This window comes from Pithys albifrons, chromosome 9 (assembly GCF_047495875.1).
Source record: "Pithys albifrons albifrons isolate INPA30051 chromosome 9, PitAlb_v1, whole genome shotgun sequence".
Lineage (NCBI taxonomy): Eukaryota > Metazoa > Chordata > Aves > Passeriformes > Thamnophilidae > Pithys > Pithys albifrons.
Genome location: NC_092466.1, coordinates 23624613 through 23652139, shown reverse-complemented (window position 1 = coordinate 23652139; position 27527 = coordinate 23624613). Strand labels below are relative to the sequence as shown.

General features: G+C 36.0%; 1 protein-coding gene across 4 annotated transcripts in view; it reads right to left on the bottom strand.

The window, feature by feature from the left end:
- Window positions 1-27527, bottom strand: part of LRMDA (leucine rich melanocyte differentiation associated) — a 656306-nt gene that overhangs the window by 427817 nt on the left and 200962 nt on the right. The gene's annotated exons all lie outside the window — the stretch shown is intronic.

The window sequence follows — 27527 nt, the reverse complement described above, 5'->3', positions numbered from 1 at the left end:
TTACAGAACTATCTGCATGCAAAAATAATAGCTGTGATAGGTGAAGCAGTGTCAGGTGGTTTGGTTAAATATTTATTTTAATCTTGCTAAAAATACAATGCCAACATACAGAATCAAGCAGCAGCTTGATCTGGCACCATATAGTTTAGTAGGAATTCATATTCTTGAGAGAAAAAGAGAAAAAAGGAAAACAAAAGCAGTAGCCCTTAGGTCTTCTGTCCATAATACTTTCTCCAGTGTTGGTAATCAAATGTTCTTATCTTTGTATTCTTAATAACTTTAAGCAGAACATTTCCAGAGCATTCTGTTAACGTATTTCACTCAAATCTTCTACCATGATAATGAAAGTAAAATTTGAGGGGATTTAACAGCATACATTAAACCAACACCATTTCAAGCTCTTCCACGCTCCTCTACCCTCACATATTCATCTATTCCTTGGTGACAGCGAGTACCTGTACTACTGTGAAGAAGAAAGCCAGCACCAGAACTCAACTCTGGATGGTTCCAGAAATGTCTCACAATTGATTTCTTTGTCCAGTCACGTATCAGCCTTCAATTTCCTTCTTCCACATTGGATACCAGTGAAATATACAGTAGTGATAAGAGAAGAAATGCCAAATATACTATTTTTCTTTTTCACTGAGAAAGCCTTGAATGAGATGCTTCAGAAGAAGTATCAGAAGAAATTGGTTACTAATGACCAAAAGAAATCACAAACACTTCTTTTCCAGAGTGGACAATATGGCTACTGATGCATAAGATCTCTTCCTGCTTCAAGCCATTTCCACTAATCATCAATAAATAAATTACCCAGCAGATAAAGCTTTGATATAGATGCTTCACAAAATTCTTTCATCTCCCGAAATACCTACAAAAATCCCAACAAACCAAGTAACCAAACCAAAAAATCACAACCAGATCTAGTTAATTCTAAGACAGCTCATAATGTTGAGCTATATTATTTGATACCATTTCTGAGCAAAAAAATAAAAATCTTTATTCTTAAGAGTTCAATAGACTGGGCACATATTTTAATAGAAATATATCTAGATTTTATGCAAAGCTGCACATATGCAAAGGGAGCACTGTTCCATATATAACTGTTTCATATGCTCGCTCTAAAGAGCTAAAACTTCAGATCAAGTCAAAACATCCTATCACATTAAATAAAAATACAATTTATGAACACTGATGACCAACAACTAGATGCAGATAAAATGGAACCAGTTTCACTATCCAAAATTCAAGAGCAGCCAGTTATCTTCCTTGTCTCAATGTGCAAACCACATAAATAGATTCTTTATTTAAAAGTAATCATGTAAAACGTAGCAATACTCCCATCTGTAATAGCATTAGCAACATAACTTTACTAACATAGACATGAATTAATATGCTTAGGTTTTAATACTATCTGATGAAAGAGATGGAAAGCAGGAAAAAAACCTCTCCAACATATGAGAAAGAAAAATAGAACACTTGAAAATTGAAAAACGCAAGATGCCAAAAGAGATTCTTCAATGTCTCAGCCATTTACTGAAGTGATCTTTTCTCATTTGCTGATGACTTTGGCAGACCTGGTTTTGTCACCAGTCACTCTGTACTTTGTTTAATTATGCAGTACACCAACAGAAATTTTCTTTCTGATTGCATAAATCACAGTGCTTTGACACCAACCTCAATAGGGGTTGCTAGAACAATACAGTGAGAGCTATTGACTCCATCTCTGAAGTCCACAAGGTGTATCATTTAGCCAAGAGTGATAATTAGACACAGAATATACTGAAAACTGTCAATAGGCACGTCAATAGGAGGACTCTCAGCATCTAGCATTCGGTGAATCAATGCTGTTTTTTCAGCTATAAAATCAAGAAAATGATAGCTTTCAAATGAATGGTGGAAAGGAAACACGAAGCTCCTTAGGGAGGAATAAAACAGCTCAATTTTCCTTCACTGAGTGGCTCTCCAACTGCCTCACTCAATGTAAAAGGTCACAGAACATTACAGCAAAATATCTCTGAAACAAGATGTACAACAATGCTGGGACATGACATGAAGTACAAGCACACTACAAAGGCCCGTATATCTCTGACCTGACAGAATTAAAGCATGGGTCAGCAGATGTCAGACAAGACAGGAATTGAAAGACAGTGATTGATCTGTGTAGAAGAAAATATGACTGCCTGTCCATATCAAATATGTATGTATGCATGAACAGGATTATCTGTACACTATGCTTCCTCCCCTCACAACAGTTTTTAAAGACATAGTCCTGCTTTCTTTTTTTTAAAAATTATTTTATGTATATAATTTTCAGCTGATATCCAGTGAAGATATAGAGCTGATCTTTTTCATACATAACTTTTTGTTGACATATTCCTTCAAAAAATGTAGCAGACTTAAACTGTAACACCACTTGCATATATCTTTTTAAGATATATGCACAGTTCTGAATACTGGAAAAGTGGTAATAGGAAGCCATTTCCATTTAATCTGAACTCTTTCAACTAAATGTCTCTCAGAGAGACAAAGGATTCTAACAGCAAATAACACAAGGACTGGTCTGGGAACCAGCATGTCTTTTACAAAGGCTGTGAAGTAATCATAGCCTCCATACCATGGTTAGTTGAAATGGTTAGAAATGACACTGTAAACCAGAACTACTGTGGTGACAGGACAGGGGAGGAGAATCAGAACAAAACCAATAAGGTGAATTTCAAAATGGCCAAAAACTGGGGGGGGGGGGGGGGGAGGGGGTGTTTCCTTTAGACCCTAAGGGAAATTATCTGTCAAAAAGTAGCTTCTTAGTAGTTGCAACACCAAGACTTAATATGACACCTATCTTTGGACAACCCATGCATTTTTTACTCCAGGAAATGTTTCTATGAAAGTAGAAATGTTCTCTGTGAAGAAACTGCTAAGTGGCCTGGTGGCATTCCATGCTTCTCAGCTCTTCACTAATTGCCAGAGTGGTTTCTTCAGTAATTGACAGCTCTGCAAAGTGATCTGAAAATCAAGCTCGATTCTGTTCCTGGCTCAGATGAAGCATAAATCCACTCCAAACTCAGAGCAGAATCTAGCTCATGCTCTTCTGCGTTTCTGAGCTTCACATAACTAGGAACTGGAAGCAGCCATATCGTCTCATCACTAAGCCATAAGAGAGGCACATTCATGACGCAAAGCAGGAGCAGATAAGAAGCTGCCATTCTTATACTCCCCTTTCCATAAGTGCTTTTTAGTATCAGTGTGTTTCTTTCAGTTTCTGAACCAGAAGTATACACAATATGAAGCCACAAGTAATATGAATCTTAACTCTAGGTGACAGAACCAACATAAAGAAGGTTTTCTTCTGCCTTTCTTGAGCTAGAATTTTTTGCACTGAATAAAAGATTAACCTTTTTTTTTCCTCCCCTAAGCAAATTGCTATGTGAGAAATTTGAGTTCAATGTCATATGAAGTGTTTCATCCTGGAGGTGTTAGCAGACAAGAGTACCACCAATAGTAGCAATAGCACTTCAGAGTCAGGTAAAAAACATAGAATTTCCCTTTTACTTCACCAGCAGAGAAGAAATCCTGTCATAGACAAAATCTGACCACCTCTCATCTGTTGGAAACATGATTTCTAGCAGAAACCCTACGAATGGCTTTTATTACTACATTCCAGCAAACTAACAGGCCTTCCTCATAACATTAGACTAGCCATACAACCACTCAAGGAATCAAAAAGGGACCACAGAGCACTCACAGTTAAAAGAGAATGCAATCTAGGCAAAATATCTGGTATTAAGTATAAACAGAGAAGATTTCTCCTCAGTGTGGATGATATATAAACTGTTCCCTCATACACGTTCATAATGCTTGACCAAGAAATAATAGTAATTTCTGCAATACACAGCTACACAGCTTACAGAAATGCGTCTAAGGAATCCCTTTTTTAAAAAAGCAACATTTTCACAGCACCTTCTAAATACACTGACTAGAAGGAGAAACTAGCTGTCAGTCCCAAATATTCTAAAATTATGAGTGATATGGTTTAAATCTTGGGTAAGTGTTCTAAGAAAGGAGAGAAAACTCAAACCCAAACCAAATTTAAAAAAATACCACAACTGCATCATGTAGGAAGAACCATATGTGTTTTTCAAAATACACTCTCAAAACAGTGCATGTCATGTAATCCATTTTCATGGATTTTAAAGCCACAGAATTTTCTCTCTAAATGGTTACATCTACAAGTCTTCAAGGATGTGTTTTGTTAAAAAACAAATTAATTGCCAAGGTTGTGGAAAAGCAGTAACCAATATTGAAGATACTAGAAAATGAGCAAGGGTATAGATCAAAGCATCTCAAAGAGCACCTGCTGCAGAAGCTGGACTGTCAGAAATGCACAAAAAGCTATGAGAACGTATGGAATAGTTAGAAGGGTGTAATATTTTTGTTAGTCAATCTGCTTATGAATTTTCTCCTCCTTTTCTCTATTTATTTCCAGTCTAACACCTCACTTTACCTTCTTTGCAATTTAACTGGAGAATACTCCGCATTTTGCTGTGGCAGGCCAATGGCTCACAAGACAATACAGTCTTTCCCTCCCTGCCCTATAAAGTTCAAAGCCCAGCTTTGCCATTTGGGATCTCTTACCTAGTGGTAACATCTTTTTCTGAAAATAGCCCTTAGAGAGAAAATTCTCCCAATGCTGAGATAAACTGCAGTCCAGTGCCAAGTCTTGGTACAACAAGCCTGTGAATCCAGAGTGTTCTTTATTACTGCTTCTGTTACTTTCTGTTTCTCATACCTTTTTATGTCAGTAAAAATCAAAATTAAAGACATAGTGTAAACAAGTAACTCACTCAGCATTTCAACCATCCTGAACTCAAATAAAATAAATGGTTTTTAGCTTTATTTAATTTCTCAGATGCTCATAATTTTGCTTAAAACATTATGTCATGTCTACACAAAACAGGAAAATCTAGCTGTTCCTGTGGTCTCCTCTGCTTTTCCATGAGAGATCTGCTGAAAGACGCTTTATCAATGCAAGGGCATGATTCATGACAGTTACCAAAAAAAGCACCAGCAGTTTCAAAAAATCAAAGAATGTTCCTTTGGGAAAGCATTATTTGCATGTTCATAATGAATACTTAACTACACATCTGTGCAACTCTTTAGGTTTTTTCAGTAGGAAGTGATCTTTTTAAGAGGACTTTGCCAGCTTCCAGCAAACACTCAGCCTTTGCTGGGCTGCATGACAGCAAGCTTATCAGTTAGTTTTCAACCTCATTTAAAACATTTTATAGCCATGTGATGAATTACTGGTTGAAGTGGCCAGATTGTTAGGCCAGGAGCTGCCTTAAAATCAGAGGGTCGTTGCTGAACAGGAATTTTGATGAGGTGCTACAATTTACTGTTTATAATTCACCTGCTAAAAAAATAAATATTCAATTTTAGTATTGCCTGTACTATAACACTTAAACAGATTGGCTTATTCTGAAAACTAAAAATTAATTTCAGTAATTATATGCTTTTCAGTTTTATACAGGAACAATCCATTTGAGAACATGGCACGCACACACAGAGAGATCTCTTAACACAGCACCCATAACAACTACACTAAAAAAAAGATCCTGAGAAGGTATGGTGTAAGCAAATTCCTACTATTGAATCTGTCACCACTTGGAGATTAATGAATTGAATATGGGTTCAAAATATAAAAATATTGCTTTAACATGTACTATGGGAACCACACCCTATCCAATATATATTATGCCCATGTTTTGCCTTACTGTACAGATGCCTCCACACGTGTGCACAGTCATGTCCTAAACTAGAAAAAAATAGGAAACATTCCAAGAAAGAACTCTGTTGTGCTACACAAAATTATCATCAGTATTTAAAGTTATGGCTGTTTTTCTTGCTAAATGTGTAAAACACGATGCTCTGAAGACAGACAAGTTTCTTTTTTAAAAGTAAAGCTATAAAAATACAAGCATTTATATTTTAAAAAAATATTAAATATACTAGTATTAATACTGAAAACCTTTACCGGACGTAGCTCTATTTCATACCCAGCAAAAGGATCTCAAGGTAGAACTTCTCTCACAGTAACTTCATAGTCTCTACTACAGACACAAATTTCACCAGAGGAGGAACTCACTGAGCATCCCTATGTTAAGGAACCTTCCCTGTCTGACCATCCAGCAGGCACTGGTAGCTCCAGTGAGTCGATGTGTGCCCCCTTGACTCCCTGCACACCCCACACTACTCAGTCAGACCAGGTTCCCCTGCCAGTTCAACGCCAGGTCTCCCATAACAGGGTCTCAGAATTGCAATACTCTCCTCCAACACACCTCACCATCTCCATTATTTTTGAAATTTTTTCCTATAAAGTTCTTTGCTTCTAAGAGAGAGGTTAATCAGAAATTTCACTCGTTTATGATCACGAAATCTAATAGCTAATGACAATAAACCTACAAAGAATAACAGCAAACTTGTTATAGCGGTAGGGTACACTGCGTAAATTCTGCATCAACACTGAAAATGGTGCAAGAGCATAACAGAATCGAGAAATTATATTGACCACTGCCTCTCACTCTTTTTGTCACATAAGCCAGAGAGAGACTCACAGGAGCAAGACTGGAAGAAGAGGTGGAAAATCTTGGATTAATAACAAGGAGGCTTAAGTTTCACATTTTTTCATGGAGCTCCCTTCCTTGATTCTAGATAAAGGTATACAGTCAAAGGTTCAACACATAACTGATAAGAAAGAGGTGATAAGATTAAAAGCATGAGTAAAACTCAGCAGAATACTGACAAGCTATTGGTTAAAGGGACAAATACATTAACTGACAGAGTATAAACAAAGGCTATGGCATTTAAGTACTTTGGCAATCTAATAACTATTCAGTAAACTTGCATTGTTTGTTGGAGATGAAAATAAAAATCTCACATAAACTTTGGTCTATCAGAATTCCATTGTGGGCATGTAAACAAAGCTAAACCACAGAATATAACAAGATTGTTTCTGTCATTTGGGTCAGCAGTTTATTTAACAGCAAGATCTGCAACAAAAGTGGATGCTTCTGACTTGTAACACTGATCACAGGAAGAGGACAGAAGGGTTATGCATTTGGATATGATCAACAAGAAAAGATTTTGTCACAATTGCTAAGTGTCCCCTCTCCCCCTAAAAAAAAAAAAAATTAAAAACAAGAAAAAGTAAGTTTCAACAATTACTTTGCAAGTACATAGTTCCTCACTATTCAGTGACAATTACTCTGAACAGTAATTTAAATACATCAGTCTTGGGGGAAAACAAATCCAAACCACACACCAACAAAACTCTGTAAATGAATCAACATAACTGACAGAATGGATTCTCTCCAGCCAAGATCCCACCACTCCGAAAATCATGAATATAAAAATCATGAGTATAATGCCTGTATGGTTAATCAAAGCCTGTATCTGCTACAAAGTGCAGATTCCAAAATGAATGCAGAAACTGACAAAAAAATTGAGGTGCACAAAAATGATTTGGCAAGTCTAAAAGAATATGCTTAATATAAATTTACAACTTCAAGTGATGCTTGTGCATGTACTTTATAATGCATGCACACTTGCCTTCATCACTGCTGCACATTCAGATACTTGAGAACACAGTGACAGGAATAAGGCAATTGTATGCATCCCAACTCCATTCCTACCTAGCCAGAGGTATATCTAGTTATCCAAGAATGCTAACTGGGAATTACCTCTGAGGATTGTAAATGTTACAATTGAAATAGGTCAACAATGTCCTTTTAAACAATTTGATGTATCAGGCAGTGCATGAAGACATATAAAGTACATTTTCAAACACTGATATCTAATCAATAAAATTAGATTTTCAAATGAGGTGTGTGGAGGAGAAGCAGAAGGAGAGTACCTTCTTTTGTGTTTATTGTGTTTCTCAGTCTTGCTGGCTCAGATCTTGTATAATGGTGTTAGAGGGTGACAGCAGCAATTCACATAATCTAAATAAAGCTTTTTACAAATACAGATTAAAAAGCTGACAAGTCATCCCTGAGCCTCGTAAATGCAGATTTCTGTAAAACAGGTCTTTTTCAGAGAGTCTATGTTTACACTGCATAGGCCCTCACACACAGGAATGTCATCCAGTTGGTCATTCTGGGCCTTCGGGGACAGGGTGGAGGTGAGGTGTGCATGTGAGTGTTACTTCACAGGTCCACTCCAAAAATAAAAACTAATATGAAGACAGAGGAAAAAAGCAAATACATGTGGTTTTGAACTGCCTAGAGCAGGCAGTATTTCCTAGCCTCAAAGCCAACAATTTCTTAGTAACCCAAACTGGTACTTACAAAGACAATTCTAAAGCACAAAAAATAGCTAGGTGTGATTTGCATCTTTGAAAGTCCCCCTCGCTCCACAGCTTTAGGTAGGGATGGGCAATGAATTTCTGCTGCTATTAATAGGAGCAGCATGTGCTGGGCAACAACACAAAAGTCTAGCAATATATGCCACAGACAATCCTTAAAACAAAAGGAAACAAAAGAAAATCACTACATCAAAAGCAGCAAAATTAATGCAGAATAGCTGACAGAGAAAGCACTTTACTGTGACAATAAACCCCTCAGCATGTGATATTTTCCAATACATGGGAAATCACATCTATTGTTATTTTTGCAGCAGATAACACAATTAAGATCTCAAGCTTATACTTCTAAACCACACTCCTGACTTTTTGTCTTTCAAATCAAAAGCTTCTGCAAATTTAACTAAATGATACAGCTTCCTCCTAATTCCTTTACTAACAGTATTTCTCTTGTAGCTCATAAAATCTGTTACGTGTTCAACTTTTGAATTTAATTTGCATGGTAATTGCAATAACAATAATACTTCATCGTTAGGATAATATAGGCTAAGATCCTATGTAACTTTCACTTTTAAACGGAAACTCCGAGACTAAGAACACAGCTAAAATATTATATATTAATGTCAATATAGCTAATACCCCCCAAAATCCCACCAATTTACTTTTCACTGACAATGTTAAAAGAAAATGATTTATGCAGATCAATCACCTAGCTCATCAAGTCATTCACTGACAGCCAGCCTTCATCATTGCTATTTAAAAGGCACTGCTGACAGAAAAGACCGACTCTTTGATTAAGGGCTCTGTCTGGCTAACCTTTTATTTGAAGAATGATTGCTGCTGAGTGACAAATACTTTCCCATTCATTTCAAGGAAAAGATATTGACATTCAAATGCTTGATGTCTACACTGAACAGATGCCACTGTTGGCAAGTGGCTTGATAGCAACAGCAGGTACACTACTACTCTGGGGGGTGAAAAACAGCACCACTGGCTCAAGTTAAAGGCTCTCAACAAGTGAAAGCTACAGATCTCTCAGCCAAATCCTCTCTCTTCAACAGTTATCATCAAAGAACATCTGTTTGTTGTTTCTCCCTAGTCCTCTTCTTGAAAGTGTCCTAGCCTCACCTTGACCCCACTTTCAATTGTATTGGCTGTTATTACTAAAAATAAAGAGAACTCGGCAGTGAAGTGACCCTTTGCTTGAGAAGGGCATCCTCCCTTACACATTCCCAAACAACAGTCAGGGAAATCCCAAAGCAAGGGCTGCTGCTTCCGTACTAATGTGATTTCTGTTGACAGTAATGTAAAATGGAAGTTGCATTTGCAGTATCACATACAAAATCAAAGCCAACTTGTTTGTGACTTTAAGCTGATCCCTCTGTCACTTTATTCCTTTATAAAAAATAAAAAAGAAAGGAGAGAGGGAAAAAGGAGATGAAAGCAGGCCAAAAGCAGCTGCCAGATAATGGGCAATAAGTAGTGGATGTTCAGATCCTATTTTTGAAAGAATTTACAACCACAAGTGTCTTGAAAAAAAAAAAGTAATTAATTCATTTTTCCAACTAAAAATTAGAAATCAAAATATGTAAACCATTGTCACAGCTCTCAAAACTAAATCTAACAATGAAACTTCTATTTCTTTACTTGCACATTTCACAGATCTCAGGGCACAGATGCATAACACTTAACTTCTTTTTTGGTGCTATTTGATGAGAGTTTCCCAAATTCTCTACTACAAGCAGTAATGCATACAGAGATGTTACAATTAAACATAGCTAATATGAACAATTCTCCCTGCCAATGCAGCATTCCTCCACAATTTCTTTCTGCCTAGGATGGGGCATTGGGAATTAATATTCTGCTGTATAATATATATCTTAATATTTTCCTGATACTTAAACTCTGTTTACTCTTCTGGTGTGTCACAGAACTTCTGTTCATCATTGTATTATGCTGCCATATTAAGCCATTCAAAAAAACAAGACTGTTCACAGCAACAAATTCTGTTTCAGAGTTTTCTAATGAAGTAGCTAACCTCTGTCAGACAACTTCATAAAGACATACCATTCAGTTAGCAAGGTAGAAGAGGGATAGAGAGCCAACATTAATGCTGGAGAAAAGAAGGGCTTGGAGTAGTAAACTTTGCTTTTACTCCTGTCCAAATAATTTGTTTCCCAGCTTTCTTCCCATTTCTGAAACTCATAGCACAAGATGAGTAACACAGAAGCTACGCCTACCAGGAGACAAAAAAAGGAAGCCTTGCAAATCCAGACGACAATCATTACAGGGGGAGAAGGGCAGTCACATTTGACTCTCTGTACAACAGAAAGGAAAGAGATAACAGAGGCAAGGAAAGAAGTGCCATCCCCTTCTGATGTCTGTTAAAGGTGGAATTAGATATATATTTACAGCATATCTATAATATCATCAAGATGATAACTGTCATCTAACATTTTATTCTTAGTTGTTTACTGAGTCAGCAAATTTCACGGTTGTGGAAAAGCTTCTGTGGTTGTTAAAAAGAACAAAACTAGTACACTTATTTTTCTAAATGGACTGTTACCTGCCTTGCGATTTTTAAAAGAATTTTTAACTATTAGGAACAATCTAACATGACGAGAAAACAATCTATAGAGAAAAAAATCTAGCATTAACAACTGTGGGGGTTTGGTTGAAGCTGTGATCCACTCAGTCTTAGAATAGCTTTACTGGGTCAGAACAAAAGTCTCTGTAATCCAGCTCCTTTTTTCCAACAGTAATCAAAAGGGTATGTCCTGGAATGAATACAGGAATAAGCTAAGCCTTGTGCTGTAGTTTCTTAAACTTCACATACACTCAATTATGAAAAAAATTATGGGTTTTTTTGTATATCTAATAAAGTTCAGGCCTGTAAATCTGTGTTTATTTACCATTATTTAATAAACTACTTGATCATATGCCTTTTCTGGCATTTTTCCATTATAAATAAAGATTAATTTGAGATTGAACTCTAAGGCTGTCATTGCAATCAAAAGAAAAAAGTGCTTTCAGGTTTTCATTGGTTTCTCTGCATGCTCTAGTAGTATCTCTTTTTTTTCCTTAAGCATATTTGAATGAACTGTTTGAATATGTTTACTCTTTCATCTTTACAGCTTTGAAAACTCCATACTTGGTATCTGATCTACAACAAAGCACTAAGGACTGCAGAGGTTGACAGCATGGACATAATTAAATACTACCATCAATGAACTGCCATGTTGAACAATACTGACTTAGAATGCACTTCAAGATCAACCATTTACATTTAAAACTATTTCCCTGAGAGGTCTAAAAAGGAGCAGCTCAGATTTTTTTTCATGGAAACACAGAAAAAGAAGTCAACTTCTATATAATTCAGTAATGCCTAATAAGTCCTGCTCTTTACCAGAAGATTTAGGTTTACATATGGAAAATGCAAGCAATACTTTGTAGATGTCATCTCCAAAAAAAGATCAAGAGGAGAAAATCAAATCTTCATTTATTGTATTTACATAACCAGTAAAAAAAAATCATGTATTGCTTGACACTTAATTCATATATATGGCACGCATACAGGAGAAAAAACCAAACTAAATCATAAGTTTGCATTCTGCTAAGCATCTGTTTCTGTACAGTTATATAACTAACCAACATGGATATAGGAATAGTGGTCAAAACCAAAGAAAAGACTATCCAAACATTAATACTCTTAACAAGCCAGTGTGCATGAAAGCTCTTCAGTATGATGAGCTTTCAGCACGAAAGAGATTAAAATTGAGAGTCTCTGTCCGGAAGAGTATCCCAGACTCAAAGTAAATTTTGAAAGTTCAAAACTTAAGTAATTCAGAGTTACCTTACACAAACAATTGAAGATAAATGTTTATATTGAAGTGATGGTCACAGTAACATGTTCTAAGTACTACTTTTCAACAGATAAGTTACAATAGCTGTATTCTTTTCTGATTACATATATGTTAACTTATACTTCTTGGAAACAAACAGTAGAGAGGTGGCTTTATTTTGCAAACTAATTACACTCACGCATACAAACCACTAGCTCACAAATGTCCATTCTGCAAACAGATACAAAATATTTTCAGTGACCACAGTTTTCCATTTTTATGTCATTGATTCATTATGTGAGATATTGTTTTGTGTCTTTAACTGACTCGTCCTTTGTTTTGATCTCAGACACTGAAAAGCCACAGCTGATTTCAGAATCGTATTACATGACGAATATAGGTGGTACTGCATCTGAACACACTTTTGTGTGTTCATAAAGCACCACAGTTCATGGAAATCAAGGCTCATAGAAGATATTTAGGACACTGAACATTAGGCATGCTTCATACAACAAAGGAAACACTGCAATGCGAGTTTTCTTTGGCTCCAGAGAGATTTTGATGCAGAATACCCTGCTCCATTTTGGGGGCAAAAAGGGGGATTTTCTTCCAGCAGCTCCCTTATTTCTGTCCACGTGTCCCTGATGAGGCCATTACTTTTTTCCTGCATTGGTGCCAGCGCAGGCATAGCACGGGCCGTACCAAACAGACTCAGAAGAAAGCCAAGGGAGAGGCTAGGAATAAACAACCAAAGGGAGTCCAGGTGACCCTTTTTTGAGACACTGAAACACTGATGCCAAATTAACATATCAGCGTAAACGTCTTGAAACACCATTTGCCATTTGAACTCTTTGCAACTGCTTTCAAACAGAAAGAATCAAAAAATGGTGGATGTTTGTATAGCACTACTGTTCATCATGCTTTATTACTCATTCTATAACATATTTTATTGCTCGTCATTTTAAATGAGTCCTGTGTCATCATTACCATGGCTCAGCTTCGCTAATGAAGATTTGGGAAGGGCTCTCCCCTTGTGGGTGTGCCCTTCCAGCCTGCGGAGTGGATTTTTCAGATGAGGTACAGAGTACACAGAACTGGCCCCACCCTTTAACTCCTGAGGTTCATCTGCCACGGCCAAGTGAGTTTGGACAGTGACAGCGAAGTCCTCAGGACTAGAACCTACAGCCCCTGGTATTCCCAGGAGGTCTCCCATCCAAGGACTAACCGGGACTGACCCTGCTCAGCTTCTGAGATCTGACAGGATTGGGCATCACAGTGGCACAGCCGTAGTTTGTGAGTCCTGTGTACTGCAATTTGAAACATATTATAGTTTCATACTCAATCCTGACCTGACAGCTGTTTAAAAGGTAAATAATAAGTAAATAACCAAAAGTAAGGGAAACAAATATTTGGAGGAGAGGGGGTGAATGCAAATGCTGTGTAATAATAACACTGCAGAGGGGCTGCAGTGTAGCTGCCATTATTGTGTCAAGGAACTGGGAGATGGGTGAATGTTGAATTCTACTTAAGACTCAACAAACCATCCCAGTGAGGATATGTATATCACATTTGGACAAGTCTTCTCTGCAATGCAGCCTTCAGGCATAACATAGAATCACAGAATGGTTTGGGTTGGAAGCAGGGACACCTTCACCTAGCTCAGGTTGCTGAGGGCCCTGACCTTGAATGCTTCCAGGGATGAAGTAAGGTACACTCAAGTATTGCATAGAATTTCGTATTACCAGAAAGAGTATCTGTTCCTTTTCACTTTGGGCTGGAAAAAAAAAAATCTGAAAACCAAACAAAACCACAAAAAACCCTCAACCTATCTTTGTCTTCTGCTGTGTTTGCCTTGAAACCAGTTGGGTCTGTAAGGAAGAGTCTGATATAACCATGATACTCTGTTTCCATTCTCTTTTGAAGATTAACCCACAGTCTTATTAAAGTCACAGCAATGTACACTCGTTCTGTTTTTTTCCCCCTGCATTTTGCTATCCTATTTATACCAAGTCAAGTAAATTTTAACATTTACTATGGTTATGAGCTTATGAATAAATAAAAGTATTTTATCATTCTAAGAGATGCTTCTAGTTAAAAATTTGCACCTATCTGACGAAGGAAAATATTGCTATTGAAAGCTTCCCAAGGATACTTAGCTTTTTACAAGATGTACCATACCAAGAATCATAGAAAGTGATAAGGATTGAAAGACAGAAAATTATCAGGGAAATGAACTAGAAACAACCAGCAATTCATAAAGAAATTCTCAGTATCATAATAAAACAGTAATTATCCTAAACTTTGAAAAAAATATTTTGACACTGAAAGCTTGCAATGTGTATAAAAAAACAGCATTAACCTCTTTCATCTTTGTAATAATGCTAGGCTGAAATAGGAACATATATAAGCATATATAAGTATTAAGAAGAGAGATTTTTAACAAAGCAGAATCACAGCTATCACAGCAGTTTGTGGATAAATTATTAGGTTTATTACTCCTAAAGTACTCTGAATAGAAGTGTTCCAGCTGTTACATCTGATCACCAGCACACTGCCAATTTTCTCTGCCAGATAGTCCTTTTATCCATTGGGGAACTTGTTGCAATTAAGGGATTTTCTCACTTCTTTACAATTCTGTGACTTACAAAGGCGTCTTAAAAATTCAGTTGCATCAACTATATTCAGCTCCTTTTTTTTCAAAATTTGCTGCCTACAAAACAAAATGAAACCACTATATCCATTTCCAGTGAAAAACCCAGGTTAACATCTTTCTAGTTGTGCTTGCTGCATTAGCATGTTGCTCCTGGTACATCTGACAGCAAACAGCTACAGTAAACATTACAGTATATTTGTGGAAAATCTTTTTAATGAGATGCTTTATGCTGCAGTAATCCCTCACTACCTTCAGAAACACATTTAAAATTGCAGGCTATTCTGTGGAAAATAATATGTTATGGGGTTTTTTTGTCAAAAGTGTTTAATTTTTAAAAGAAACAGTAAATCTTTACTAGTGGAGGAGCACTAATCTGCCACTATTCTAAAACTTTTCATCAGTAAGATAAATCTACTCAATTGCAAAACTGCATCTTTGTTACATTTACTCAATTTCTTTCACTCCTCTGGATCTCAAAATATATTAATTATTTCAAAAGGAATGGAAAAATTTCATCTACTACTAGAAGGTGCAACAACACTACAGCTGGTAGACTGTATGTAACAGTATAGTAGCACAATGGGGAATGAAATTGGAGACTAAGGAAATTAAAAATGACTGTACAGAAACTCCTTAAGTAGGTATGATTTATGTATATTGCTCAGGGTGTTTAATCAAACATATGGGGGTTTTGATAGCATTTTTGAAGAGTGACATATTCTAAAAATGATTACTCAGAATATGAGTTAAAAGACAGCATATGAAAGACAGCAGTCCTCCGATGCCCACCAAAACAGACTTCTAAGAGAAGAGCTCACCTACCAAATCACTGCACCAACTTCCTTCAGAAACATTGGATTTCCCGCAGGGTTTCTCTTCACAGAGTCAATTAAGTCCAATCTTGCTTACTTTCTACTCTCTGAAAAGATACCCCTCTACCATACAAGGTGGCCTAGAAGACAAATTTTGAGCCCAGTCTACAGCAACTCTGAGCTACCTTCCAGGCAGAAAATCAGGGAACTTTCCTCAAACAAGAAGTGATTTGGCAGAGACAGGTGTCATTTCATAGACCTCTCCTACTGACTACAATAAGTGCCTTGCACAAAAAAGTGCATATTTCTCATCAGTTTACTGCTCTGAACATTCAGATTTTTTGTAAGTAATCACAGAATTTGGAAAATACCTCACACACTTATCCAGAGACATACTTAGCCACTGAACCAGTTCAAGGCCAGAACTAGCTTCTTTCTCCACATTCACCCATCTCCTAATTCACTGACATAAAAATGGCATCTACATTGCAGCCCTTCTGCACCTCTTCAATATCACAAGAGGGATCATCTGACCACCAACCAGCTGCTCCAGCATGCAGAAAACCACTGCTATGCTACACTGCACATATATAAGCCCATAAACAAGATGATCTCATTGGATAACAATCTTTCTCCTTCAGCTTATCAAGCTAGAAAGGATTCTTTAATTTCTTTCAGCCACGTAGTATGTTATGAGTAATCAAAAATTATTCTACAACAACATATGTTCCTTCATCAACCTTCAGTCACTAAACAAAACTTAGCTCACATTGATTAAATAGTCATTTTCTCATCTGTTTCACCGCACCTTTAAGAAGAAAACATACACCTGTCTGGGTTTCCAGCAAATAAATTATTCCATGTATAAAAGATGTGCTGAGATCCACGTGGTCTGCTCAGAAGCCTCGGTTTTAAAAAGAAAAAATCTAAATTTGAGGTACACAAGTAAGGAATTAAAGCAGGTAAAATTTCAAATGCATCCACACTTTCAAATGGCCATAGAACAGACAAAAAGATGAGAAAACTAAACCAGAGAGTTACTCCACAAGCTGAAGGGAGCTCTTTCTGGCACTTAGTTTCTCACCAGAAAGAAGCTCCAGAAAATCTAGCGTAAGATACTCTTCAAAACATCTGTTTTGCTATCATGAAACACCAGACTTCTAGTAACTCAAACCAGTGAACTAAAATAATGGGTTCATCATGAAGGGTCAGCAAATCCTTAAAGCTTTGGTCCCTGAAGAGACTTAATATCACTAAAAATAAAAAGTTAACTGTAATTAGTAGTGATAGGTAAACTCAGAGTCTGCAGAAAGAGGAAAATGCTAAATAACCTAGTGAAGTTCTTAAACATACCTTGATGAAGCATCTTTCAAAGACCATAAGGAAGATATTGCAGTCTCTTTAATTTTTAGTAAATATCACTGACAAATTGAGAACCTGAAGCTGACAAACTGTTTGTACTCAAGTCTCAGGAGATAATATTGACTATTAAGAATCAGACCTTCCCATTCTAGAGATATCAAGGCACACAGAACTGAAGTGCTTTGCAGAAGGGTCATAGAAATACTAGTCAATTGGAGAGCAACAAGGAGAATCTCAAATACATTATTACCAGTCAAATACGTTTAACTATGAAAGAGCATTAGTTGTTTTTCACTATATTTCTGTACTATAAGTTTGTTCACATGAAATCCTTGCTCTGAGCTGTTCAGGAATAGTTGCTCAATTCACTTTCCATTGTTTCATATATATATCTGATACACACTCTCCAAGAAGTTGTGATAAGCATTCAGTTTTTGACTTTTGGTATAATAAAGGGAGAGAGGAAAGATTAAAAAAAAAAAAGGCATTACAGTGTTGTAAGGGTTATTTTTTATCCTTTGAAAGAAACTGAAAATACATTCAATTTTTTATTCCTGAGTTGTACTGTGTCAAAACAAAAGGGATGACAAGAAAGATGAGTGGAGATGGATAAAGTCTAGACCCACCTTCCTTTCCCACAATGCCATGAAAGAGCACAGCTTCCCCTCACCACCCAGCGTGACATGATTTAAAAAAGAAAAACCAAAATTAAAGGGTTGGGTTTTTTTTTCTTTAGGAAAAGAGTAAACAACACCAAGACATAGAAGAGTTTTTTATCAGACTTGTCTCTCAGGTCTGTCGTGACTATGGGACCAGACCAGGACAGAAAGCTGACTCAAGAAGCTGAAGGAAAACCATTACCAGAATTCCAGTTTGACAGAAGTCACTCTCCCGAGTGTTGAATAGATTGAAACACATAAGTCTGTATTGACTACATAATTTTGTCTAGAAAACACACTTCCAACATCACTAATTAGGGACCAATCATGTTTTACAGTAATGTGCAAAGTTTGTCTGCTTGTTTCTATTAACATCTACCTCTGAGGAGCTAAGCTATTGACCCAGAGCATCAGGAACAGCTGCAGTTCTGGGAAGGCTGTGTTCAAACTGTAGGAGAGCAGAAAGGGTTGGCATTGGTCCCAGAGGTCAGTTGCTAGACCAGAGAAAGTGCTGCAAATGGCTGTCCCTTGTAAGGCTCCAAACTCAGCTCAGCTCCCACCAACCAGGTCCAGGGCAGGTAGACAGCAAAGCCTTTGGGTGCACCACGGAGCATCTAGTGCAGAGGGCAGTGGGAGGGCTGTACTAGAGGGAACAGCTTCTCCGGGGTCCACAGCACCCCTCAAACCATAGTAAGTGCATAAATAGCTGAAAGGATGCAAGTTACTTCAAACTGAAATGAGAGTTGCATGAATAATGAAAAGAATGCTAACAGTTACACAGAAGTGACAAATTCCTCAATCAGAAATGGAAAAAAAAAAAAAAAACCCAAACAAACAAAAAAAAGAAAACCAAAAACCAAAACCCACAAGAATACAGAAAAGTTATCAGGCAAAATGAAATATTCCAAAAATACTCCATAACTGAAAGCTGAATGCAAATGAATATCTGTGTTTTAGAATCTTCACATGCAAAGTGGCTTTAGCTTGTCAGTTTAATCCCACTCCCCCTCTTTGCTCCTCTGTGAAAATAGTCCAGTTGATTGACCCAGGCTTGTGTAATGTACAGGATCAGGACTCACAAAGAAGTTTGCTATCTGTTTGAACAAGATCATAGTTTTTAGCTATCAAGTCCTGATGGCAGACATAGGGTTCTGATGGTCAAGTATTAAATATCACATTGAAATCCTTTCTTGTAAAATTATTAAAAAAAAAGCTTTACAGCCATAATGGTTTTCTCTTTTTTAGAACACATTAATTCTTAATAACAAAACACTACACATCAACAACCAACCCCATATGAAGGCATTAGATTACTTTCCAACTTTCTCAGTATAAAATTATTTTCCTCCTATAACTACTTTTGGATATATTTTTTGTACATTGGGAAAGCCCCATGATTTAATATGATTCTGTGAAATAGGACTGAAGTTAAAGCATCATCCTATGGCAGATGATTGCCTTGTTATTATTTGGTTGACATTAGTAATGCTAACAACTGAAACACTTAAACACACAGGTTGTATTCTTTTACTTAAAAATTTTTTGCTTCAGAAAGGAAAAAACCACAAACTACTACAGCATAAAGAAAAAGCTGACTATGCAATCTAAAGCCCAAAGGACCCAATTTCTTCATAAAGTACCTGATGGACATCGTGACAGTCTGATTACCTTCTACCACCAATTTTTGGAACATGTGAAAAATACTGTATGCTTCTTGCTGGTATGTGGTCCAAGATGACTCATAAATCTTCCTTTATCTCCTTCGTGGTGTTAGCAGAAAAGGATGAGTTGCTTTTTTCCATCTCATTCACATGTCTTTCTGTCTGTTACCCGTGCCCTTGAGCAAAGATTACTGATGCCCTGCCTTTGATATATGACACATCACATACAGCAGCTTTTCATCAAGTGAATTAACTTGAAAAAATGCAAACCTACCTGCCAGTTGCTTCCCAACTTTCCACTATTCCTTTGTGTACCTTCTCCCTAACATGCCACACAAGGCATGAAAGAACAAGGTTTCCAGACAGAGCAAATTAAATTGTTATTCAGTGGACACTGATATAATTTATTGAAATACACTAACTTAATATTTATCTTCATAACTAATTCAGATTGAAAAATATCCTGTTCATCATATTTGTAGCCTGAAAAATGTGTCTCTTTAAAAAGCAGAGGATCAACTATCTGCTCAGATCACCCCAAATTATTGCTCTGAATCATATATAGAAACTGCAATTCATGTAATGCATTACTGATACAGCTCCACAAACAATTCTGCCATGCTAATCAATAGAGCAGGATTAGTCAGGACGCTGCATATTCTGTGGGTTTTTTCTTACTATTTAAAATACATTTATACATAGAAAAAGCACTAATACCTTAAAATATTAACTCTCTCCACAATGGCTGAACTAATCGCAAGAGGTACTTTTAATACATGAAATTAAAAATATGTTGCACTTTTTCCTTAGTTGGGTTCTTTTAGGAAATGTGTCTGTGGGGTGCTCTTTCTTGCATATGCTTTCAATCTTACATTTTCAAGATGCCAATTAGATAAATACTATGCTGCTAATTAACAAAATTCACACACTAGCATCTCTGAGACTTTATTTATGCTTGGGAATTTTTTTCCCTGTAGATTTGATTACTGACAGGATCTCAAAATAATTTAAGTACAGAAGTTCCTATATATTCCAATATTTTTTAAGACACAACAGTAATGTCCCAATATAAACCAATACAATAATGCCTTTTAAAATACAAATGTTGCACCTCCTATAAAATTCTTTTATCAAAATTGTATATATCTTCCAATGAAGGCAGTGACTGAAAAAATAAACATTGATATATATTTTCCAATGAATTGGCTTAAGAGTAACGTGTTAAAATAGGATTAATGGCACAAAGCATGTACTATATAAAAATAGCCTGTAGAAAAAAGCATTAAGCAATTACAACTCTAGCACTGAAGGCTCCAATATTATAGGGTAATATTTCCTTAATGTTAGACTTCATTAACCCTAAGATAATCTCTCATAAATTTTGCTGATTTTTAAGGAGAAAAAATAAATTATGTTTATTAAACTACTGAATATGTTTATGAAAACAAGACATAATCTAGTGCTATAAACTTCTTGTCTTTATCTGAATAATCAGGAAGCTCATAAATAAAATATCATATAACAAAGTGAGTGTTAAAATTCATTACCGTAATAGCTATGCTCATGATCTATTTCATTAACACTCCTCCTTTCTTTGAATAAATGGGTTCTTTGGTCTACCAGAGCAAGGCCATTTACAAGACAAAATACTATGCTGCTTTTTCTCATTTTCCCTTATCTGTTCTATTCCCAACTTTCTAAATTAATTCTTCCTTTAAATCTTATTGTTCCTTCCAGTGTAACTCACAGCACATTACAGAAACTTGAAAGAAATATAAGCAAAGAAATGGGTCTATGGAGTATAAGTTAATTAGGAATATAAGTGACTGGTGATGAGACTTGATGGCATTTGGCTTTGGAATTAATTTTAAAAGCTGAAGTTAATTTAAAAATAAAATATAAATATATCAGAAGTTCAAAAGAAGTCATACCTCAAAAAAGTCTCGCTAACACTTCAGCCCTGACACCAGCTAAAGATAACAATATACAGTGGCATACCGATTTTATCTCAAATGTTTCTTCAAACCAGCATGGATCAAAAAAATCCAGTAGCTGTTAGTGAGGCAGTAATATAGACACTCAAAATTAAGGATTAGCAGCTGCAGAAGTCATCATCTGCAATCAAGAATGCAACTATGGTATCCAACTTAACATGCTACTCTTTAATAACCCAGTAAAGAACCTACTTTTCAGTCCTCACAGCAACAGACCATCTTTATATTCATCAACCTCACCTTTATTTTTTTATCCATTTCTGCTCCTTTCATATATAGTACATAGGACATGATCTAGATAAGTTCTGTACCATACCATTGGTGTTGCAAAAACAAATCTTTGAGAAAGATGCAACAGAATAGCTATCAACTATGGTGCTGGGAGATCTCCAGATGCTGCAGCTGCATGATCTAGAGAGGACTGGAAGGGACATGAATGGACAGCAGGACTAAAGGCTTTGTATTGCCCCATGTGTCCCCTTCTGTAAGAATGGGGCAGCAATCTTTGAAAAGTTCATCCTCAGGGGAATGTGTCATTTCACACGATGAGAGAATTCCAAGGCTTTAAAAAGATGCAAAATGTGTAACTCCACTGGTTCAAGAGGCACTGCCTAAGGCAGCAAAATGCAAGAGGATGACAGTCTATGAGGAAAACTTGAAATATTTTACATATAGAAAACCAGGAAAATGTACTGTTAGACTAAACAGCTGCCCAAGCAGGAAAATATACACATAAACAGGATATTGCTTTAAATGAATTTCTTACAAAATAATTTTGATTTCCAATCATAGAAAAGTCCTGCAATACCTCCTGAAGAAACTACAACTGCAAAGGAGTCCAGTCTCACATAGGAATGCAGTGTTGGTACTCAGAGCACATTAAAGAGGAAAAACTAAAAAGTGTCATTACCCCAGTAAGTGCTTAACTTGCATTGCTCACTTCCTTCCCAGAATTTGAAAAGAGCGTAGGGGATAATAGAGTACATTATCCATGCATTTTAGGCCCGTATATTAATTCAGATAGTTTTCCCCTACACTTTGAATAGACAAATTTGCCACCAGAAGACACTGATTTAAAACAGGAAACTATATGTGAATAAATGCAAAGTGTAACAGCTGATAAAACTGCAGAAAATACAGCAAGCTTTGCAGACTTGTTTGCTCTTAAATTTGATCAACTAGATAAACAATACAACAACTTCTAACAATTTTCATTCAATATTTTACCTCAACTCTAGATGCATTTTTTAATATTTACAAAAATCTTAATGAGACCAGGAGGTTGCCATAGCAGGTCACAACATACAACACAAGAGCCCCTCTGAAGAATTCCTTGATCATATTGTTTCCTGTATCATATCAGTCTTGTCTGAGCAGCCTCCCAAGGCATACACTTTACCCTGAATCCTGTATCAAGACCTACCTGTATTCAAAACCGATATGCATGGCAAGGATTTGCATTATTTTATCCAAGGAGAACATAAATGCTAGAGTAGAGAATAGAAATATGCAAACACAGTTTAAGTATCAGCAATGGGTTTAAATGATTTAGGTAGAGACATGTTTTGAGAATGCCCATTTTACAAAGAGATAAAAAACAAAATCCCCCTGAAAGCTTCAGGAGTCATATTTCAGTTACTGTAAAGCAACACACTCATTTATGGGAACTCCTTAAACTCAGGACTACAGAGCAAGGTACAAAATCATCAATAGCACTCATTTTATTAGCGCACAAAGATAAAATATTGGGCATATTAGATAAAGAATTAATAAATTATTAGAAGCTGTTAAAAGGTATTGTAGATAAGCAATAGGTGCATTATTGATCATGTAACTTACTGGACTCTATAACCAGTTGGTACAATGGATTGTTATCCATCCAATTACTAATGCTATGAACTATAGATGTACCCTCATGTGGATGATAACACATCTTTTTGTTTTTAATACTGACACTAAAAAGCTGAAAAGCCACAACAAAGTGTTCAGGAAATGTCAATGTTTCTCTTATTGATGCATGTTTGTTTTTTTTTCCCCTCCTGGTTTGGTTTGCTCTTTTGGAGGGATTTTTTTTTTCCAGTTGCATCTCCAGAAACAACATTCTGCCCATGAAACAGCTCAGAGCTAAGGACCTGAGTCACCATCTGGATGCAGACCCAGTATGGACAGTGCAGGTCTGCATGCTTTGAAATAGCAGGAGGCTAACGAGAGTGCTAAGTCATCACTAAGGACTAGAGTGTTCAACCTTCTCTTTGCTGAGAACCATTCAGAAACAGTCAGCACCACACTCACACCACCAGTTGCAAAACAAGGAGCAATGACTTAACACATCTTTGCATATAATAGTCACTGTTGACGTAGATGGGCTTGTGCTCAAGTTGGTCAAAACAGTTCTAGAGGGAAAGGAAAAATAAAAAAGAACTGGGTTGTCAGTGTCAAATCACAGCTGATGAATAAGCTAATCTACAAGACTGCTCTGTGGGAAGTCTATCTCAATGGACACAGCTAAAAGAAAAGAAAAAATATCAAAAAGAATGCTTGCACTAAAAATATGACTTTAAAAGGATTGTGGATTGCTCATGACATGTAATAAGTCATCTGCCTCTCTTAATAAAGAGAAGCCATTATTTACTAGTGAACTAATGCCAGCAACTGAGACAAGCAAAACCAACAAAGCCCATAAAAATATAAAATAGCTGTTCTATGCAGTTAGGCTGAAGAGAACGCATTCAATGTTTTAGATGAAAAGGCACTTAGGCTCACTATCTGTTCAAATACAACCTCTGTTACATGTTTGGAAATGACACAAATATCAAGAACTTCTACTCATACCCAAGATTTACAGGAAAAATAGAAACTATGTTCTTTTTAAAGTATGAAGTCATGGGAACTTGTTTAATGCTTTGGATTGATACCTATAAGTGTTAAAATCAACATGGCCTTTCAAAAAAATGTACTAATGTTGCCCTACTACGCCATCTTTGGATACTGTAACTTAAAGAAGTGTCTCATCTCCTAAATATAAGGCATCCAAATTCAGGTTTCCTGTATCCATTATCCATGTCTGCCATTCTCTCAAGTATTTCAGTCTTCATGCAGGTGATGCAGTGAGGTGTCAAGAAACCAGGAACAAGGAGAACATTAAACTGCTTTACCGTAATATTTTTCCATGTCAATAACATACAGGTTTTATTACTACCAGGACAACCTTTAAAAAAATAAACTGTCAAACAAACACCATATGTCTAGGCAATTCTATTAAAACTACACTTGCAATGTCTTAAACAACACAGGTTTTATTTACTAATATTTTAGGATATTAATCTCACTCAGACCTGAAAAATAACAATCTTCAATTTACTATAATTAAGGTAGTTAAGGCCTTAGTCGTGTTTCATGTTTCTTGACTTTTGTAAAATAAACTACTATCCTAGATAGCAGGGATTATCATGTACAATAACTCCTCAAATCTAGTAGGGTATAGAATGTTTTTTTCAAATTGTGAAATATATTTAGCATGAATAAACCTGAGAAAAGAGTTTTTTCTTGAAAAAATAAGTATGATAAAAGGCAAAGAAGCTATAAAAATGTTCCAACTTTTAAATCAATGCCTAATAGGAGAATCTTCAACCGCTTATATTACCTTGCAGTTAAAGAAAAGGAAAATAGCCACAAATCAAATATAATTTATTTTTGCTTAGTTTTACTTGACATATGTTTGAGCCTATTCCTTTTATTTGTTTGGTTTTCATACAAGGTTATCAGTAAATTTTAATATGCTTTTCCTGATAAAATTCATGCTTTGTATGTTTAGGAATATTACTCTGATTTTCAGAATCAGAAAGGTGAGATTGCCTCAAACTCACAAAGCAAAGCTTAAAAGAAGTTTAGAAGAGTCAAGCGTATCTGATAAAATTATAAAATAACATACAAAGTAGATATTTAATCAAACCACTAAAAGGCATGACTCTAAATTTATATATTAAACCTTAACAGTTATTAACTCTGAAACAATAAGCAGATAGGTATATTATCTGGTGAGAAATTCTACTGAACAGTTACAGAATGTATTAATTGATCTCTCACATGGCAAATTTTTCTACAGTGATTCAAAAAAAAAAGTTATCAAACAACAAGTACATCTTTTCTAGCAATTCTGAAGGCTGTAAAGCTCTGGGAAAAACAGAGAAACTTCTTTTAAATATTCAGAATTGATCGAATAATGTCATAACTAAATCCATCTTACAGACCCAGAAAACTAACTTTAATTAATTAAAATTTTCATCTTAACAGTGATTTCAGCCTCTTAATTGAATTATTTTTCTGAGGTAATTTTATTGTTAATAAATGAAAAACATGAAAAACTAAATTGCATAATAAAGCATGAGGGGTGTAGAGTTACGAGCTACTGTGCCTGAGAGAAGTAAGCAGTGTTTTATGTTCCAAGAAAATCTTAAGAGCAGCATGAAAAAAACCAAAACAACTAAACAAACTATAATATTCTTCAAAGAAATAATAAGCATATTTCATAAGTAAATGAAAATACTGAGAAATTACCAAAGTTATAAACCAACAGCACTAAGAAGCACAACCATATTTTCCTTAGTGATTTTTAAAAAACTAAAAATAATTATTGGAAGTATATCTTATTTGTCATTCAGACCCTTCAATATTTGAAAAACATGTAAATAAAAAAACAGCTGATTTTGGCAGCTACTAATGTCCAAAATTACTTTACTGTCAACATAGTTTAACAATTAAAAACTATCAAAACTTAACTAAAAATTATCAAAAGTATTTTTTACCTGAAATTCTGGAAAAATAAAAATGAAAAATGTCATAGAAAAAATATAAACCTACCATTTTTCATTTGTTTTGAAGTGCAAGAGATACCATTTGCTTATGAACCTAAATTCCACCTCCTGGCATGAACATAATACTCACATTAGACAAGCATGTTCAACACTTTCAGGCATGCAGTTTGATTGTTGTGGTGTCCCATGCAAGGCCAGAAGTTGGACTCAGGGACCCTTATGAGTCCTTTCCAACTCAGCATATTCTACAAGTCTACGAAATAAGTGCAACAAGCTTGGGCTGACAACACACATCCTGTTTGCCACTTGCATTAGATCTGACTTCGACTCCAAAGCTGAAAGGAGCAACCACACAGTGGAGAAGTTTTTCCCTCACAAACACAAGGCAGTTTCCTTTCAGGCAACATTTAGGGCACGTGTATCCCATGCAATGGGACGAGCCAGGCAAAGAATAGGCATGACAAGATTCACAGCACTAACACAAAGCACTAATTTGTCTCCTCTCAAATTTTCAGAAAAAATAAAACTAAAAAAACCTCCCACATTTAGAAGAAACTGAAGAAACACAATTCTCTACAGCCTATACACTTAGATAAACTCAGTCTGGCATTTTAAAACAACTGCAATTTATCAAGGGGTTCTCAAGGTTCCTTAGCATGGGTTGGACTTCATTTCTGACTGTCCTCTCCCATGTGTATTTTTTAATGCCTTCTAAAGATGAACACCTTTAAGAACAGCATTATTTCTGTTTTGCTGGAGTTTAAAAGTAAAACCAGAAAAAGTGCACCAGAGCAAGTGTGTAAGGGAGAAAAAACAGAGGAGAGAATTGTAAATTTTTCAGTGCTATGTAAATAGCCCCTGTTCTTCATGTTTCAGTCAACCACATTTTTGGGCTACCCAAATAAGCTGAAGGCAGAACTTTATTCAGCACAGCCCGCAATACTGAACCTTCAGGATATTTAGTGAGACTTCTGGGAGATCAATTGAAAATGAATGAAGTACTCATTAAAAATTCACTAGTGAACTTTCTGGAACTTTCCACTCCAGAATGCAGATGGTACCAACAAATACAAACTGGAATTCTACAAATTCATGAACAACAGACCAATAAATGGATATGCAGAGGGATGTATGCCCTAATATCACTGACAAAAGGGGCTGGACAAGAGTAAGTGGACAAACCTGCCCTATTCATTCTAAACAGTGACTTGTTGCCTCCGAGAAAGACAGAATAAAAACTTCCCCAAGTTACTTGTGGTTAGATAGAATATTCCACCTTCACAGCTGCTACTTAAAGTGGTTCACTATGGTAAAATATTATATAACTGAGGTAATATAATGTCAAATTAGGTTAAGGACTAGCAAAAATTT